This window comes from Delphinus delphis, chromosome X (assembly GCF_949987515.2).
Source record: "Delphinus delphis chromosome X, mDelDel1.2, whole genome shotgun sequence".
Lineage (NCBI taxonomy): Eukaryota > Metazoa > Chordata > Mammalia > Artiodactyla > Delphinidae > Delphinus > Delphinus delphis.
In genome coordinates this window covers 16,858,027-16,876,085 of record NC_082704.1, presented here as the reverse complement: position 1 = coordinate 16,876,085, position 18,059 = coordinate 16,858,027, and positions in this window count along the sequence as shown.

Genomic DNA, 18,059 nt, shown 5'->3' with positions numbered 1-18,059 from the left:
TGATGCTTTTGGAGTTCACAGTCTTTCCTGCCCTGGATTCTCAGCTATTTGGAGCAATCGAAACAGAGAGACAAAGAGAAACAAGCCCCGTGTGTGTAAACGGGCCCCCTAAGATGTCACCTGAGCCACGGCAGACACACACCTCCCAACAAATGTGAGACCACTCGGAGAGGCAGGGGCCCCGGGGGAGACCGGCACCATTGAGCAGGCTGGATGGGGAGCTCCAGCTTCCTAAGGCCTCACAGGCCTTCCTGCCCATCTCTCCTCAGCGCCCCCCCCCCCACATCTTTGCATCACAGACTTTGTTCTCGGTACTTTCTCATTAACAAAACAGAGCAAGTGGCATCTTCCTCTTCTGCATTGGGGACAAGGGGCCACAGATATGAAAACACACTCCACCTTGGATACTTACATGATCAGAATAGACTGGTTTTCATGATCTGCCAAAGGGAAAAATAAAATAGAGATGATGGCAATACAGAAAGAGCTTCCTCAACCTAAATGTCCATCGAAAGAAGAATAAATAAAGAAGGTGTGTGTGTGTGTATTTATATAAATACACACACACACACACACACACACACACACACACACAATGGAATACTACTCAGCAATAAAAAAGAATGAAATAGTGTCATTTGCAGCAATATGGATAGACCTAGAGATTATCATACTAAGTGAAGTAAGTCAGAGAGAGAAAGACAAATGCCATATGATATCACTTAAGTGTGGTTATGTGATACAAATGAACTTATTTACAAAATAGAAACAGATTCACATAGGTAGAAAACAAACCTATGATTACAAAAGGGGAAAAGGGGGGGTGGGGGAGGGATAAATCAGGAGTTTGGGATTAGCAGATACAAACTACTGTTTATAAAATAAATAACAAGGCCCTAGTGTATAGCACAGGGAACTATATTCAATATCCTATAATAAACCATAGTGGAAAAGAATCTGAAAAAGAATATATATATATATATATATATATATATATATATATAAAAAACTGAATCACTTTGCTGTACACCAGAAACTAACACAACATTGTAAATCAACTATACTTCAATAAAAATATTTTTTAATAAAAATTAAAAAAAAAGAAGTCTGGGTTTCTCTCCTGGTTTATTACTCTAGAGCTGGCTGATATTAAACAACTCCTCTTTCAGGAATGTTTTGAGAATGATCAGTCTTATTCTTAAAGGTTGGCCCTCCTCTGACTCTCCATCCCCTTAAACTGGTGAGATGTACAGGAGGTGGGGTGGTACGGGAGCTCTCACTGTTACTGTCCTGGGAGGTGGTGATACCAGAAGGGGTATGGTGAGCCATACCCCTTTGCACTTTGACACCTTGAGCCCTGGGGACTGGAAAAGGGATCCTCCTGCAAAGGCTTCAAAATCGCCTGTTACGAATTATGAGACAACTGTTAGACACAAGGTTTTATTGAGTACATACTATGCACATTGAAGTAGGGAGTGTGGTTGAGTGTAGAGGCAGGATTAATGTGATTTGTAAGGTCTAAAGACTCTCGGCCTAGACAGAAGAAAAGAGCAACTGTCTTACAAAAGCTGTATTTGGGACCAGAGGAGTGCTAGAAAAGCTTCAAGAAGGTGGAGCTTAAAGGAAGTGAGACACCAAGGACCATGTACATGCACAGGTTTGTCTGGGGAGCCTTTCTCTGTAATTAAGTCCAGTCTAGGATGATGAGATTTTTTTTAAGCTAAATTTGTGTTATAGTAGTCCAACCAGGAGATGCACAGGGCAAAGGTGGTCTCCTCCCAGGGATGTGCTGGAGGCAGCTATGGCTGGCTCAGGAGAGCTGAATGTATGCATCTTGCCTTAACCCAGCGTTTAGTATCATCATGTTGGTAGCTAAAAATTGGCCACGGCCATAGAATTTACACCACTGAACAAGCAAATGCTACAAATCAGGTTTTTTTCCTCAGAAAGCCGTTAAACATTCACTAATAAACCACTTTCTTTCTTTTTTTTTAACATCTTTATTGGAGTATAATTGCTTTACAATGGTGTGTTAGTTTCTGCTTTATAACAAAGTGAATCAGCTACATATACATATATCCCCGTATCTCCTCCCTCTTGCATCTCCCTCCCACCCTCTCCTATCCCACTGCCAACAAAGACATGAATGGATGCTCAACATCACTAATCATTAGAGAAACGCAAATCAAAACTACAATGAGGTATCATCTCACACCAGTCAGAATGGCCATCATCCAAAAATCTACAAACAATAAATGCCGGAGAGGGTGTGGAGAAAAGGGAAACCTCTTGCACTGTTGATGGGAATGTAAATTGATACAGCCACTATGGAGAACAGTATGGAGGTTCCTTAAAAAACTAAAAATGGAACTACCATACGACCCAGCAATCCCACTACCGGGCATATACCCTGAGAAAACCATAATTCAAAAAGAGTCATGTACCGCAATGTTCATTGCAGCCCTATTTACAATAGCCAGGACATGGGAGCAACCTAAGTGTCCATCGACAGATGAATGGATAAAGAAGATGTGGCACATATATACAATGGAATATTACTCAGCCATGAAAAGAAATGAAATTGAGTTGTTTGTAGTGAGGTGGATGGACCTAGCGTCTGTCATACAGAGTGAAGTAAGTCAGAACAAGAATAATAAATACCGTATGCTAACACAAACCACTTTCTTCCAGTTTTATGCTTTAGGACAGTGATTCTCGGTGGTAAACAGGAACTACCAAGAATCCTGATAATTTTCATACAATCTCAAGAGAATGATGAGCATTATAGCGCATTCCTCCTCCCCCCACTTTACTACTGTGGTAAGCCACCTAAAGGCTGAGTTAGATCTCTAGAGTATTTGGTGCACACGAGAGGTGCTAATATGTTTTAGCACTCCTCCCAACTCCCCATTAAGTCTCAGCCATGGAGTAGACAAGAAAGGAACTAAGGTGGCACTAGACAAGTAGTGCTCTGGGACAGTGAGGAGGCCCAACCAGACAGATTAGGTTCTAACAGTAAGACCTGGGGTAGGGGTGTTGAGGTTTGGAGGTGGGAAGTACCTTCTTTTAGAGATGGAAAGGGAAGCTGGGGCCCATCCACAGAGTTTGGGTTTCAACTTATCCAGGATTTCAATTATTAAAGGCACAGTTTGGGGCATTAAGTCACTTCCAGAAGCTATAACTGAGGGTATTTTCAGGACTGTGAAGGAAGATTCCAAGAATAAATCAAATGCAAGTGATGAACCAGAACTGAAACTTATTTAATCAAAACATTCATTGTGAGCCATAAGCCATGGAGACCTGCATGATCAGGCTTCTGGATGCCTGTCGTAAAGCAAACCAACAGTGTGATTGCCTAGGTGAATTTAACTTAAGGTTAATGGGTGGATAGAGAAAATGATGTTTTGTGGTGTTCCAATCTAGCAGGGCCACAAGGTTCTGTTTGGCCTACATACCATTTACCAGGAAAGTAAACTATTGCCCCACTGTCCCCAAATAATAATTCTCCTAGCATCATAAGATGCCTTTTATTTATATAAGAAACAACAGGAAGAAAAGATGTGTGTGCTTGTATGTTGTGTGCATCTGAGTACATGGGGGTAAGAGTTCAGGGATAGACTTATAAAATGAAGGAAGCCTCTGAGGGTGGGCTGCAAAGTGTTTCATTGTCCCCTTTTCCTATGTTGGATGAAGTTGATGGCCCCAGAAGGAAAGAGGTGGGCTCAGCCCCACTGCCTTTGGTGGGCAGGCAGAGTGGCTTTGACGAGCAGTTTAGGTCTGACACAGGCAGGATGCTTAAAGTGCCAGTGCCAGGAAAGCTTTTTTTTCTGCTTCAGAGTCTGACTTGCCTCCAGTGTGTCTAAATTGTAGAAATTTTCGGGGGGCTGGGATATGAGGAAGAGAAGGGAGGTAATGTCATTCGGGAGCTTTTAATCAGTTGTCCAAAGGAAAGTAAAGAAGTCAACAATTGGGTTCTTTAAGCTCCATTTATTGTATGATTAACAAATTATATTAATTAAAGTTAAATGGAGACATATAAACTGCAGGAGCAATACAAATTAGCAATTTAAAAACACTTCACTGCAACATCACCCACTGTTTACAATCTGTTTCTAAAAATATCAGTTTATAGGCAATCATTTCAATGTACATGCATCTCTTCCAGTTCTACTTGTTTTGTGCTCTAAGATATGGTCAAATTTTCTAAAAGATCCAAGTACCCTTGACAGAGGGTGGGGGAAAACTTTCTTTCTCTGAACAAGTCTGTTAATTTCCTATAGTTTATTGCTTTCACATTCACAATAAAATTATTTTTTATTATTTTATCTATCATATTCCAATGTTTCCCTATCCCACCCACTACTATTATCTTGCTGTATTCATATCCTCTTTTCCATTTATCCCTCCCTCATCCCTTCCCATTTTTTAAAACTTTTTCTTCTCCCCTTCTCATGTAGAATAGATAGATGATAGATAGATATATAGATAGGTATAGATATGGATATAGATGTAGATATACACACACTTAAGGGCAAATCGGTCAACATTACATTTGTACTTCATTTTCACTAATTACCCTGGCAAAAATGAAATTAATCATAAAACTAAGATCTACATTCTATTAAGAAACAGTTTTGTATATCAATTTAGTCACTTATCTCAAGGAGCACACTCTCCCTGGGCTGCAGCTGTTTGCAGAAAAGCCAGTAGTTTTGGAGTTTTGCTGACAAATCCCTTGAAGTCATCTTGATTGTCAAACATTCTTCTCTCATCTTCAAATAGGCAAGATAGCTTGGCAGGATGGTTCACTTGAGGCTTCAGACCCAGGAACTTCAGGTGGTAGTAGATCTTGCTCCAACTTTGTCTCTCTTGCACTGTAAGTAAGGCATAGTCAGGGGTCAGCCCTATCTTTACTTTGTTGAAAATCAGTCCTCCTTTTTTTTCTGAGCAGCTTGCAAGATTATTTCTTTTTCTTTCAAATTCAGGAACTGTACAATTATGTGCCTTGGACTTTTACTTTAAGAGGTATATTTAAGTGGGGACCTGTAAATTCTCTCTGTAAGTTGAGATCTTTGTTTCGCTCTGGAAAATGTTTTTCAATAATTTCCTCAATAATAGTTTCAAGGTTACTCTCATTTTCTATACCTTCAGGGATGCCAGATACACAAATATTATACCTCCTTGATGTGTTTTCAAGATCCATCACCTCTTCTTGTTCTGTGAAGAACTGTTTGCTTAAAATTTTTATCTTTTGAGACTGAAGCTCAATTTGGTCCTCATTTGTACTGTTCTCTCTTCCATGATATTTATTCGATAATTTTCCTCTCTTAGGGTTTCTTTCAGTCCTGTGACCTCATTCATCAGTGTCCCGTAGTCTTTGATGAGCTTTTCCTGTGTGCGCTTTAAAACGTCCACATGGTCCTGTATCACCTTCAGGGTGGGAAACATCAGCTCCCTCATGTTGGCCCTTTCTCTGGGTTCTGCCTGCTGCTTCTCCAGGCCAGCTATACCTCTTGAACTCTCTGAGGTCCCTGTTCCTCTGTAGCATCACAGTACTTCTTGCTTGCTCCTGAGCTGCTCTTCATCATTTTCCTCATTCTCTTTTAAGCTTGGGTAGCTTTTGGTCTCTTTTTTTCCTGCTCTTGTAGCTGAAGTTTCCGTTGGCTTCGAGGTGTTTCCAAAGCTCAGCAATTTGGTTCTGCACAAAGCTGCTCTCTCTGTCCTCTCCCCCAGGAGCTCAAGAGCTGGGGTCTTTTCATTGAAATTCAACACCTATTTTAAGCTGAAATCCTCAGAAACACTATAGGAAATTACGGTACAATTAACCGATGTGCTCTCCTCTAATAGCACTGGGAGTAAGAGCTTCATAGCCCTACAGGTAAGATAAAGAAATAAAGCATACATAAAAAATAAGCACACACATATAAATACATAAGCACACTAAATACCTGGATACATAAACATACAAACACAAAAAATATAGTATAAATAAAGGCACAAATACATAAACATAGAAATAAGTATGTCATTAAAATGAGCTTCATGTGTTCAGAATATTTAGCTTCTTCCTGGCTGAGGGTACACAAAATAAGTTTCTGATTAAACAACTAGGTGCATTAGAATTATAAACTAGAGAGTGAGAGAAGTCCATCTAAACGTTTCAGCGTTTGTGGAAAGAGACTTTGACTTCGTGTCAGGGGGCTTGAATTTCAGTCCTGGCAGAGCCACTTACTAGCTGTGTAATTGTGTGACATTTGGCAAAGCTACTGAAAGTTATTTGGGTCTCCATCTCCTCATCAGTCAAATGAGTATTCAATAACTGTGAGTTAAACCTGTTATCCTCAGCCTAATCGTGTTTTAAAAAATATCTCTTTACAGTGGTATCTGGGATTTAGCTTGGTGATGATGGTTGGGGTAGAGACAGGACAGTGATGGGGAAGGGGAAACTTGAATAGGACTCAAATGGATACCCTCTCAGGTCCCATAGCATCATCTTTATTTTTGAACAATTAAAAATAAGTATTCAGCTTGATTATACCCAAAGTATTGTAGAAAATGATGAGAGACATGAGAAAATAGATAAACTCTGCCTTCAAGATTATGATCTAATGGGAGATATATCCACATTCACAGCTAAGAATAATATAACACAAAGCACGGTAAGTTTTGAAAGACAGAACATCAAACAAAACATTATGAGAGTGTAGAGGAGAAAACAGTTAATTCTGATTGGCAGCGCTTAGGAAGTTCTCAATCCAAGTTCTCCAGACTGAAACATCCCCATAATTAGGTATGGTGAGAGCACCTATGAGGCTTCCTACTCTAAAACATCTGCCTCACACACCTGATGTGTCCCTCACATTCCACCATATGATTTAGTTTTTTGGGAATGAAGGGCAAAGAAGTGCAAAATATGGCAGCACGAGGTGTGTCTGGAAGTGAGGTTAGGGACGTGGACAGGAGCCAGATCATTAAGGGCCATGTGTGTCTCATATCACTTTTTAGTAAAATTTCTTCCTTGTGCCAAACTGAAAGGCCAGGTCATGATCTAGGTCCAAGGGGAGAGCTTCTAACCAAGTAGAAAATGACCTTCTCTACTCCTAATGCTCCCTGATGTTAGTTATGCTATCCTGGGCACAGATCCTCAGGGATAAGGCTCAGAGGACACTTTTTGAGATGACAGTCCACCTGTCCCTCTAATTCAGGCTCCTAGTAGTTCAGGTTTCTGTTTCAAAAGAAAACAAAAACTAGAGACAGGGTAGTTTACAATTAGAGTTATGCATATTAAATACCCATATATGAAAATGTTGGCATTTTTCAGAGGTCTGATGATTTAAAAATCAGTGTCTATCTCAGACTCCAATGTGTACAAGTAGATAACTTTGAATGGGTTTGGAGGAGGACAGTTTAGAGGGAGATATCTTGTGTAGGAGAAAAAAAATCAAAATTAAGTGCAGTAAGTTCAAATGAAAAGGTGATTTCATCTGACTTTCGTCTCCATTCTCAGAAATAATGAAAATTGCTATAGGAAATTAGTAAAACACTTGATGGGATTCGCCTAATAAAAATCAGAACAGCTGTTTGGTAATTCTACATTCAAAACAACTTAAAAAAATAGTCTTTAGAGCTCACAGTGTTTAGGTACTGTGAGATCTCTTCCTTTGTGCATTTAATCAAAAATATTTATTGCACATCTACTTTGCTTTCTAGTTCTGAGAATACATGAGTGAACAAAACAGAAAAAGCTCCACATATTAATCAATGACTATATTTTACTAAGTATCTGGGTAAATACACTTTCTAATGCTTTAATATAACAGCTATTTTCATAACTTTACAGTTACTAAAGACACAGAACTGACTTTTGCTACAAACTATGGCAACTGAATTTTGGATGGCAGTAGTGTCTAGGATTGCTTGGTGTTTGGATAACTCCGAAGAGATTTTTGTATGGCCCTATCTAATCTCCTTTTCCTGTACCCCTTTATTCAGAATCAAGTGAACAAAAGGAAGAGGAAGGGTAGGAGTGTAGGAGAAAGATTATGGAAAGTCTTCTACATGTTTAAAAAGGAGTAGAGGAAAAGGTTTGACCAGTTGGCATTAAAAATATTTTTGATTAACTATGTGACTTTTACCTACAGAAGACATTTTCTTAGTATTTTTAACAAGATCTCCAGAAACATAGGGTGGCATAATCCATTGGGGAAATTGCAGTGCCAGGGAAATCTACAATACAATTGTTGTAGGGCACTATGATGTTAAAAATATGTATTAACTAATGGAAATAGTGCTGGACACTAATTAAAGTATCCAAATGACTTGTCATTATTAATAACTCTGTACTTCAACAAGGAGCACTTGCTGTGGAAGTTCTGTGACTATCCTGGGCACAGCATGACAATATTTTAAAAATATGTACACCATGAAAGAATCCCACTTGAAATAGCTGTAAGATGGAGCCAAAAAGTTACCAAGTGGAACTTAGCACAAACTCAAAATGAAGTGGAAATCTGTTCTTATGGCCTCAAGTAGTTTAAATTTTATACTTTTTGAAAATATATGAGATAGACCTAATAACATGCACCTTCTTGAATTTCAAATGATTAACCCCATTGCTTATTTATTTAACCAGCCTTTTTCAAATACCCACTATAAACAAGGAACACTCAAATATTTGGTGGAATAAGATGAGTGAAGATGGAAGGAAGGACAAAAGAATGCAAAACCCTTTGCATATACTCTGGCAGCTAAAAGATTAATAAAACACATTCACTGCCCTTCTAGTAACTAAAAGTCTAGAAATAGAGAAAAATGTGTAAACAAATAAAAATATAATGTGCTAAAATTTGATAAGGGAAGTGTAGGAAAAAAAATCTGTCATGGAAATTTTAGTAAAAGGCAATATTTTTAATATTCTTCCCAGCTGAGGGGATCAGTGAAAGCCTTGTGGATAAGGTCACATTTGAACTGAACTCTGAAGTACGGTTGGATTAATCTGGTAGCTGTAAATACTGGGCGGTTAGTTCTCCAAGAGTAGAGAGGATGACTTACTCATCTGTGTACCTCTTGTGCCTAACACAGAAATAATGCTAATAATAGCTATTGTTTATCATGTGCTACTATAGTGGGGCACCATGTTAAGCATTTTCTATACATTGTCACATTTACCTTGACAACACTCCTATAGTAGCAACAGGGACAGTAGCAGCAATAACAGCAACATTTGTTTAATGCTGACTGTGAGCCAGGTACTGTTTTAAAAGTAGTACAGTAGTCCCCTTTTATCCATGGGGAATACCTTCCAAGATCCCCAGTGATGTCTAAAACCATGGAGAGTGCCAAATCCTATATATGTACAATACTGTGTTTTTTTCTATAATACATACCTACGATAAAATTTAATTTATAAATTAGACATAGTAAGAAATTAATGATAACTAATAATAAAGTAGAATAATTATAACAGTATATTGTAATAAAACGTGTGAATGTGCTCTTTCTCTCTCTCAAAAATACCTTATTGTACTTTAGTCGCCCTTCTTCTTGTGATAATGTGAGATGATAAAATGCCTATGTGATGAGATGGAGTGAGGTGATTGATGGAGGCATTATGTTGTAGCCTTAGGCTACTACTGACCTTCTGACGGTATCTCAGAAGGAGGATCATCTGCTTCGGGAGATCATGGATCGTCTAGCCATGGCAATGTCAATGATTGGCTCTCAGGAGCAGATGATGGTTGGTGATCCCAGGCGAGATGGGGCTGGACAGCATGAGATTCATCACACTACTTCAGAATGGCATGTAATTTAAACCTTAAGAATTGTTTATTTCTGGAGTTATCCATTTAATATTTTCGGACCACAGTTGACGTTGGGTAACTGAAACCAGGGAAAGCAAAACTGTGGACAAGAGGGGCTATTGTATACCACTATTAGTATCCCTTTGTAACACATGAGAAAACTGAGGTGCAGAGAGGTTAAGCAACTTGCCTAAGATCACAGAAGTTAGTCAGAGGGAGTGTTACAATTTGAAACTAGTTCATCTGATTCTAAAGCCCATGTTATCATAGTTCAGCACCTGTTACCTAGAAAGCAGTTAGAAATTTTGAATAAATAAGTGAATGAAAACTGAAAGAGAAAGAAGAGAGATATTGTCAAGATAAGAACCAATGGGAGGACTTTCAAGATGGCAGAGGAGTAAGACATGGAGATCACCTTCCTCCCCACAAATACATCAAAAATACATCTACATGTGGAACAACTCCTACAGAACACCTACTGAACGCTGGTAGAAGACCTCAAACTTCCCAAAAGGCAAGAAAATCCCCACTTACTTAGGTAGGGCAAAAGAAAAAACAAACACAAAAGAATAGGGACAGGACCTGCACTTCTGGGAGGGAGCTGTGAAGGAGGAAAAGCTCCCCCACACTAGGAAGCCCCTTTACTGGCGGAGACAGGGGGTGGGCGGGGGGGAAGCTTTGGAGCCACAGAGGAGAGCACAGCAACAGGGGTGCGGAGGGCAAAGCAGAGAGATTCCCACTCAGAGGATCAGTGCCGACCAGCACTCACCAGCCTGAGATGCTTCTCTGCTCACTTGCGGGGGCGGGTGGGGGCTGGGAGCTGAGGCTCAGGCTTCAGAGGTCAGATCCCAGGGAGAGGACTGTGGTTGGCTGCGTGAACACAGCCTGAAAGGGGCTAGTGCACCACAGCTAGCTGGGAGGGAGTCCGGGAAAAAGTCTGGACCTGCCTAAGAGGCAAGAGACCATTGTTTTGCGGTGCGTGAAGAGAGGGGATTCCTTCCGCGTGTGCCCACAGAAGGCAGAGCACTGCCTAAGCGAGCTCCACAGATGGGCACGAGCCACTGCTATCAGCTCAGACCCAGAGACGGGCATGAAACGCTAATGCTGCTGCTGCCGCCACCAAGAATCCTGTGTGCAAGCACAGGTCACTATCCACACCCCTCTTCCGGGGAGCCTGTGCAGCCCGCCACTGCCAGGGTCCCATGATCCATGGACAACTTCCCCGGGAGAACACACACCACACCTCAGGCTGTTGTAACATCACGCCAGCCTCTGCCACCGCGGACTCGCCCCGCATTCTGTATCCCTCCCTCCCCCTGGCCTGAGTGAGCAAGAGCACCCTAATCAGCCAATGCCTTAACTCCGTCCTCTCTGGGTGGGTGACAGATGCCTGAGGGCGACCTACATGCAGAGGTGGGGCCAAAACCAAAGCTGAACCCCAGGAGGTGTGCGAACAAAGAAGAGAAAGGGAAATTTCTCTGTGCAGCCTCAGGAGGAGAGGATTAAATTCCCATAATCAACTTGATGTACCATGCATCTGTGGAATAAATGAACAGAAAAGGAATTGTCCCAAAATTGAGGCGGTGGACTTTGGGAGCAACTGTAGACTTGGGGTTTGCTGTCTATGACTGATTTGTTTCTGACTTTTATGTTTATCTTATTTTCGTTTTTAACGCTTGTTATCACTGGTGGATTTGTTTATTAGTTTGGTTGCTATCTTCTTTTTAAAATTAATTTTATTTTCTTATTTTAATAATTTTTTAAAAATTTACGTTATTTTTTAATTAAAAATTTTTTTTCTTTATTTTTTTTTCCCTTTTATTCTGAACCATGTGGCTGACAGTGTCTTGGTGCTCTGACCTTGTGTCACACCTGAGCCTCTGAGGTGGGAAAGCAGAGTTCAGGACATTGGACCACCAGAGACCTCCCAGCCCTATGTAATATCAATCGGCAAAAGCTCTCCGGAGATCTCTGTCTCAACGCTAAGGCCCAGCCGCACCCAATGGCCAGCAAGCTCGAGTACTGGAAGCCCCATGCTAAACAACTAGGAAGACAGGAACACGACCCCATCCATTAGCAGAGAGGCTGCCTAAAATCATACTAAGTTCACAGACACACAAAAACACACCACTGGGGGCTTCCCTGGTGGCGCATTGGTTGGGAGTCCGCCTGCCGATGCAGGGGACACGGGTTCGTGCCCAGGTCTGGGAAGATCCCACATGCCACAGAGCAGCTGGGCCCGTGAGCCATGGCCGCTGAGCCTGCACATCCGGAGTCTGTGCTCCGCAACGGGAGAGACCACAACAGTGAGAGGCCCGCGTACGGCAAAAGAAAAATAAAACAAAACAAAACACACGACTGGCCACGGCCCTGGCCACAAGAAAGGCAAGTTCCATTCCCAACCATGAAAATAGACACCAGTCCTCTCCAACAGGAAGCCTGCACAACCCACTGAACCAACCTCACCCACTGGGGGCAGACACCAAAAACAATGGGAACTACGAACCTGCAGCCTGCAAAAAGGAGACCCACAAACACAGTAAATTAAACAAAAGGAGAAGACAGAGAAATATGCAGCAGATGAAGGAGCAAGGTAAAAACCCAACAGACCAAACAAATGAAGAGGAAATAGGCAGTCTCCCTGAAAAAGAATTCAGAGCAATGATAGTAAAGATGATCCAAAATCTTGGAAATAGAATGGAGAAAATAAAAGAAATATTAACAAGGACCAAAAGAACTAAAGAGTAAACAAACAATGATGAACAACACAATAAATGAAATTAAAAATTCTGTAGAAGGAAACAATAACAGAATAACTGAGGCAGAAAAACAGATAAGTGACTTGGAAGATAATATAGTGGAAATAACTATCACAGAGCAGAATAAAGAAAAAAAATGAAAAGAATTGAGGACAGCCTCAGAGACCTCTGGGACAACATTAAAAGCACCAACATTTGACTTATAGGGTTCCCAGAAGAAGAAGAGAAAAAGCAAGGGACTGAGAAAATATTTGAAGAGACTATAGTTGAAAATTTCCCTAATATGGGAAAGGAAATACTAAATCAAGTACAGGAAGTGCAGAGAGTCCCATACAGGATAAATCTAAGGAGAAACATGCCAAGACACATATTAATCACACTATCAAAAATTAAATACAAAGAAAAAATATTAAAAGCAGCAAGGGAAAAGCAACAAATAACATACAAGGGAATCCCTATAAGGATAACAGATGCTCTTGCACCTGAAACTCTGCAAGCCAGAAGGGAGTGGCAGGACATATTTAAAGAGAAGAAAGAGAAAAATCTACAACCAAGATTACTCTACCCAGCAAGGATCTCATTCAGATTCGATGGAGAAATTAAAACCTTTACAGACAAGCAAAAGCTAAGAGAATTCAGCACCACCAAACCAGCTTTACAGCAAATGTTAAAGGAACTTCTCTAGGCAAGAAACACAACAGAAGGAAAAGACCTACAATAACAAATCCAAAACAATTAAGAAAATGGTAATAGGAAAATACATATAGATAATTACCTTAAATGTAAATGGACTAAATGCTCCAACCAGAAGACATAGATTGGCTGAATGGATACAAAAACAAGATCTATATATATGCTGTCTACAAGAGACCCACTTCACACCGAGGGACACATACAGACTGAAAGTGAGGGGATGGAAAAAGATATTCCATGCAAATGGAAATCAAAAGAAAGCTGGAGTAGCAATTCTCATATCAGACAAAATAAACTTTAAAATAAAGACTATTACAAGAGACAAAGAAGGACACTACATAATAATCAAGGGATGAATCCAAGAAGAAGATATAACAATTGTAAATATTTATGCACCCAACATAGGAGAACCTCAATACATAAGGCAAATGCTAATAGCCATAAAAGGGGAAATCGACAGGAACACAATCATAGTAGGAGATTTTAACACCCCACTTTCATCAATGGATAAATAAGGAAACACAAGCTTTAAATGACACATCAGACAAGATAGACTTAATTGATATTTTTAGGACTTTCCACCCAAAAACAACAGAATTCACTACTTTCTCAAGGGCTCATGGAACATTCTCCAGGATAGATCATATCTTGGGTCACAAATCAAGCCTTGATAAAATTAAGAAAATTGAAATCATATCACGTGTGTTTTCTGACGACTATGCTATGAGAGTAGATATCAATTACAGGGAACAAAACTGTAGAAAATACAAACACATGGAAGCTAAACAATACACTACAAAATAACCAAGAGGTCACTGATGAAATCAAATAGGAAATCAAAAAATACCTACAAACAACTGAAAATGAAAATGCAGAAACTAACACACCAATGCAAAGCAATTGTACTCCAATAAAGATGTCAAAAACACGATCACCCAAAACTTATGGGATGCTGCAAAAGCAGTCCTAAGATGGAAGTTTAGAGCAATACAATCTTACCTCAAGAAACAAGAAAAACCTCAAATAAACAACCTAAACTTACACCTAAAGCAATTAGAGAAAATAGAAAAAAACCCCCAAAGTTGGCAGAAAGAAAGAAATCATAAAAATCAGATCAGAAATAAATGAAAAAGAAATGAAGGACACAATAGCAAAGATCAATAAAAATAAAGCTGGTTCTTTGAGAAGATAAACAAAATTGATAAACCATTAGCCAGACGCAGCAACAAAAAAGGGAGAAGACTCAAGTGAACAGAATTAGAAATGAAAAAGGAGAAGTAACAACTGACATTGCAGAAATACAAAGGATCGTAAGAGATTACTACAAGCAACTCTATGCCAATAAAATGAAAAACCTGGAAGAAATGGACAACTTCTTAGAAAAGCACAACCTTATGAGACTGAACCAGGAAGAAATGGAAACTATGAACAGACCAATCACAAACATTGAAATTGAAACTGTGATTAAAAATCTTTCAACCAACAAAAGCCCAGGAGCAGATGGATTCACAGGCGAATTCTACCAAACATTTAGAGAAGAGCTAACATCTATCCTTCTTAAACTCTTCCAAAATATAGCAGAGAGAGGAACACTCCCAAACTCATTCTACAAGGCCACCACCACCCTGATACCAAAACCAGACAAAGATGTCACAAAGAAAGAAAACTACAGGCCGATATCACTGATGAACATAGATGCAAAAATCTTCAACAGAATACTAGGAAACAGAATCCAACAGCACATTAAAAGGATCATACACCATGATCAAGTGGGGTTTATCCCAGGAATGCAAGGATTCTTCAATATATGCAAATCAATCAATGTGATACACCATATTAACAAATTGAAGGAGAAAAACTATATGATCATCTCAATAGATGGAGAAAAATCTTTTGACAAAATTAAATACCAATTTAGGATAAAAAACCCTCCAGAAAATAGACATAGGGGGAGCTACCTCTACATAATAAAGGCCATATATGACAAACCCAGAGCCAACATCGTTCTCAATGGTGAAAAACTGAAACCATTTCCACTAAGATCAGGAACAAGAGAAGGTTGCCGATTCTCACCACTATTATTCAACATAGTTTTGGAAGTTTTAGCCAGAGCAATCAAGAAGAAAAAGAAATAAAAGGAATCCAAATCGGAAAAGAAGAAGTAACACTGTCACTGTTTGCAGATGACATGATACTATACATAGAGTATCTTAAAAATGCTACCAGAAAACTACTAGAGGTAATCAATGAAGTTAGTAAAGCAACAGGATATAAAATTAATGCACAGAAATCTCTTGCATTCCTATACACTAATGATGAAATATCTGAAAGAGAAATTATGGAAACTTTCCCATTTATCATTGCAACAAAAAGAATAAAATACCTAGTAATAAACCTACCAAAGGAGACAAAATACCTGTATGCAGAAAACTATAAGACACTAATGAAAGAAATTAAAGATGATACAAAGAGATGGAGCAACATACCATGTTCTTTGATTGCAGGAATCAACAATGTGGAAATGACTATACTACCCAAAGCACTTTACAGATTCAATGCAATCCCTATCAAACTACCAATAGCATTTTTCACAGAACTAGAACAAAAAATTTCACAAATTGTATGGAAACACAAAAGATCCCGAATAGCCAAAGCAATCTTGAGAAAGAAAAATGGAGCTAGAGGAATCAGGCTCCTGACTTCAGACTATACTACAAAGCTACAGTAATCAAGGCAGTATGGTACTGGCACAGAAACAGAAATATATATCAGTGGAACAGGATAGAAAACCAAGAGATAAACCAAGCACATATGGTCACCTTATCTTTGATAAAAGAGGCAAGAGTATACAATGGAGAAAAGACAGTGTCTTCAATAAGTGGTGCTAGGAAAACTGTCCAGCTACATATAAAAGAATGAAATTAGAACCCTCCCTAACACCGTACACAAAAATAAACTCAAAATGGAGTAGAGAACTAAATGTAAGACCGGACACTATAAAACTCCTAGAGGAAACCATAGGCAGAACACTCTATGACATAAATTACAGCAAGATCCTTTTTTACCCACCTCCTAGAGAAATGGAAAGAAAAACAAAAATAACAAATGGGACCTAATGAAACTTAAAAGCTTTTGCACAGCAAAGGAAACCATAAGCAAGGCAAAAATATAACCCTCAGAATGGGAGAAAATATTTGCAAATGAAGCAACTGACAAAGGATTAATCTCCAAAACTTACAAGCAGCTCCTGCAGCTCAATATCAAAAAAATGAAAAACCCAATCCAAAAATGGGCAGAAGACCTAAAAAGACATTTCTCCGAAGAAGATATGCACATTGCCAACAAACACATGACAGGATGCTCAACATCACTAATCATTAGAGAAATGCAAATCAAAACTACAATGAGGTATCACCTCACAGCGGTTGGAATGGCCATCATCCAAAAATCTACAACCAATAAATACTGGAGAGTGTGTGGAGAAAAGGGAACCCGATTGCACTGTTGGTGGGAATGTAAATTGACACAGCTACTATGGACAACAGTATGGAGGTTCCTTAAAAAACTACAAATAGAACTACCATATGACCCAGCAATCTCAGTACTGGGCATATACCCTGAGAAAATCATAAATCAAAAAGAGCTATGTACCAAAATGTTCATTGCAGCACTATTTACAATAGCCAGGACATGGAAGCAACCTAAGTGTCCATTGACAGATGAATGGATAAAGAAGTTATGGCACATATATAGAATGGAGTATTAGACATAAAAAGAAATGAAATTGAGTTATTTGTAGGGAGGTCGATGGACCTAGCGTCTGTCATACAGAGTAAAGTATGTCAGAAAGAGAAAAACAAATACTGTATGCTATCACATATATATGGAATCTAAAAAAAAAAGAAAAAATGTTTCTGAAGAACCTAGCGGCAGGACAGGAATAAAGATGCAGACATAGATAATGGACTTGAGGACACGGGGAGATGAAGGGTGTGCTGGGATGAAGTGTAAACGTGGCATTGATATATATACACTACCAAATATAAAATGGATGGCTAGTGGGAAGCTGCTGCATAGCACAGGGAGATCAGTTCAGTGCTTTGTGACCACCCAGAAGGGTGGGATAGGGAGGGTGGAAGGGAGACGCAAGAGGGAGGGGATATGGGGATATAGGTATACATACAGCTGATTCACTTTGTTATATAGTGTAAACTAACACAACATTGTAAAGCAATTATACTCCAATAAAGATGTTAAAAAAAAGAAAAAGAACCAATGAATCTGCAAACTGGGAGAGAAAGTGTGAGAGACATAAAATTGCCTTGGAATTTTCGGCTTAAGCTAAGAAATATCAATATTTTTTCCCTGCAAAAGATGAGCTATTGTGTGTTGGATTTGAAAAAATTATTTTTATAAAGTATTTGAGAAATGTTATGTTTTATTACATATAGTATGAGTGATAGCCCATAAAAGTTCCATAGAAGACACTTCAAATAATAGACAAAATATTCATGTTGGTCATTTCTTTATGTGGTGGAGAATTATTGGTGATGTTCTTTTTCCTTCATCCCTGTATTTTCTGCTGTGACAGCAAATAATTTGTGATTACAACAGGAACTTTTAAAAAGTTGAGTAACATTTTAGGGTAGATTTAAAAAATAATCAGAATTCCCTGTTGTTAAGAAACACACATATACATATATGAGTGATGTGGATATTATATTTTCAACCTACTCTTAAATTGTTCAGGAAAAATTGGAGGGAAGGAGGGAGGGGGCCAGAGAGAGAGAGAGGAAACAAATATACC